The 2948-nt window shown below is 36.6% G+C and overlaps 1 pseudogene; it reads right to left on the reverse strand.

Annotated features, from left to right (window-relative positions):
- Positions 1 to 1455: 1455 nt before the first annotated feature.
- Positions 1456 to 2249, reverse strand: LOC122225357 (annotated as a pseudogene).
- Between the last annotated feature and the right edge of the window lie 699 nt (positions 2250 to 2948).

A 2948-nucleotide genomic window follows, 5' to 3' on the forward strand; every position in this document is an offset into this window, starting at 1 on the left:
TTAAAATATTTGAAATTACCATACTCCTTATAGAAATCTGTATTTGGTCACAGTGTTTACTTTTTAAAATACCTGCTTCATAATGTCTGTTACAAATCCTTTATCATATGGTCCAGCAATTCACTTCTGGATATATAACCCAAAGAATCGAAAACAGAGATTTTAAATATGTATTTGTAAACCCATGTTTATCGTGTAATTTTTCACAAGAGCCCAAAGATGGAAGCAACCTAAGTGTCCATCCATGGATCAATGGTTAAACCAAATGTGGTATATGCATATAATGGAATATTATTCAGCCATAAAAAAGAATGGAATCTTGCCATTTGTAATGACATGATGAATGTAGAAAGTATAGTGCTAAGTAAAATAAATCAAGGGATGCCTGTCTGGCTCAGTCAGTAGAGCATGCAACTCTTGATCTTGGAGTCGTGAGTTCAAGCCCCATGGTGGGGGTAGAGACTACTAAAAAAAATAAGTTAAAAAAATCACATGTTAAAATAAATCAGTCAGAGAAATACAAATACCATATAATTTCACTTTCATGTGGAATTTAAGAAACGAAACAAGTGAACAAAGGAATAAAGAGACAAACCAAAAACCAGACTCTTAACTATAGGGAACAAACTGATGGCTACCAGAGGGGAGGCTGTTGGGGGTTGGGTGAAATAGGTGATGGGGATTAACAGCACACTTATCATGATAAGCACTGAATAATATACAGAATTATTGAATCACTGTATCGTACACCTGAAACTAACATAACACTGTTTATTAACTATACTAGAATGACAATAAAAAAAAATAAATACATCATTGGCCATTAGCAACTGATTCAACCTTCAGCCCCTCCCTCCTTCCTGAAGGTCCAGGAGGAAGGACTGAAAGTGCCAATCGTCTAATTTCTCTCATCATAGGAAACTCCAAAGTTTAGAAGCTCTGTGCTTGAAAACTGGGATGAAGACCAAGTCAATGTTTCTTATTAAAAAGCACAGTTGGGGTGCCTGACTGGCTCAGTGAAGCGTGCAATTCTTGGTCTTGGGGTTGTGAGTTCAAGGCCCACATAGGGTATAGAGATTACTTAAAAATAAAATCTTTCCTTTTTTAATCACAATTACTATGATGACTGAAAAATGATATTGTTTAATTTCATTGTCCTTGAGATCCGCTGAACTCTCGGTCCAGGATCAGTCCATCGGGCTGTCTGGCACCATGTTCCTGTCTCTGCCTTCTGAAGTCCTGTTTAGTGTCTCCAGTAGGCTCATCTCTGGAAAATCTGAAGATGTGTTCAGAAAAACATGTTTCCAAGATGAGTGAGAGAGATTTAGAGTCCAGGCCGAAGATATCAAAACATTGCATGTCACTGTCTGTCCGTCTTGCTCTGGCTCTGGAGAAATAAGACAACCAATAATAATATTGGTGCCATTTTCTGTAGCTTCTATGCCTTGAACTCTCTCATCTCAGAGATCCTGTTCCTGGTCTTTGTTCTAAGTCTTCATCATCAGGTTCTCTTTTTCTCTGGACATGGAATCTGGATCTCTGATTTTGAAAACAAATTTGGACTCTTGATTCAGGAATGCCAATTTCCTTAGCAGTTGCTCTCTGGAATCGATGCCAGCATATGGGTTGTTCACAAATGCCTCAATGAGGTTGTGTAATTGTGTGGAAGTATAGCTGGTACTGTTGCAGAGTATATGGCCAGAGTTGGAGTCGCAAAAGATGAGTCTGCAAACAAAATGCAGTTAAGTGAAGGTCCTCATACTTGAGTCAGAATGAAGCCCCAACTCCAGAATGAAGCTTCTTTTTATTAGGACAGTTGCTAAAGTCTACATGCATAAAGCCAGCTAACCAAGTATGTTAATCAATGTAATGGTTTAACTTTTCAAGGTTGAATTTCGAGTTAATTGGTTTCTATAGCAGGTACGGCACCATCTGTCTTCTCTACTTTGAATGTCCTTTTCAGGATGATCTTGGTCTTGGCTTAATTCTAACTCCTTATCGGGTTCTGATTTTTTCTGGCCCTGATACCTAGCTCTTCAATTCCGAAACCAAATCTGGATTTTAGACTCTTCAGTGTTGACTTCTAAGCAAGTTTTTGTTTGATAGCATAACCTGGGTAAAGATTTTGGTCAAATGCTTTGATGAGGTCAAATGCTTTGATCAATTTTCAATTGATCTTCTGTGAATTTGGTGTGGCTGTGTCTATGATTCATTGCTATGGTCTTGTTTGGAGAGTTATCTTGAGCCATGTTGGAAGAGAGTTCTGGTTCTTTTAAATAATTTTCTCTTTGGTCATGGAATTATTGTCATACACATTAGATGGGGGCAAAGTATATCTCTCCAAAGAGAAAGTAGAAGAAAAAAGAAAGACAAAGAGACAGAAAGAGAGGAAGGAAGGAAGGAAGGAAGGAAGGAAGGAAGGAAGGAAGGAAGAAGGGAGAGAGGGAAGAAGGGTATGGGAGGCTTAAGTCATGAACATTTGGGGGTTTTAGTGATAAAGAGCTTTTGATTTGTGTCCAATGACAAAACAAAATTCTCCATTAGATCTGCTTCTGAAATCAGGAAGTTAAATGGTGGCCAAAAGTCATGTAAGTGGAGAATAAGCTTTGAGCAAGGGGAGAAAATAAACAAACAAATAATTTTCTCTGTTTACAATCAAGGAAATTTTTTATCCATTGTTCATAATCTTTCTCTTCTATTATTATTACTGTAACAAGATAATGCAGTCTGAAAAAGAAACTAAATGGAACCATATTATATTTTATTATATTTATTTTTATTTTGGGAAAAATTATGTTTTGTAGTTCCAAAAATTTTGAGTAAAAAAGCACTGAAGTAGAGTGAAAAATAGAACTTGTTCAGAGCAAATTAAAGAACAGCAGTTACCTATAAAGCTGTCAAATGGCACTGTTAATTATAGTAATTTTTCTATAATTTAATGTAATCTT

The sequence above is a fragment of the Panthera leo genome, chromosome B4, assembly GCF_018350215.1.
Source record: "Panthera leo isolate Ple1 chromosome B4, P.leo_Ple1_pat1.1, whole genome shotgun sequence".
In the NCBI taxonomy this organism is placed as follows: domain Eukaryota; kingdom Metazoa; phylum Chordata; class Mammalia; order Carnivora; family Felidae; genus Panthera; species Panthera leo.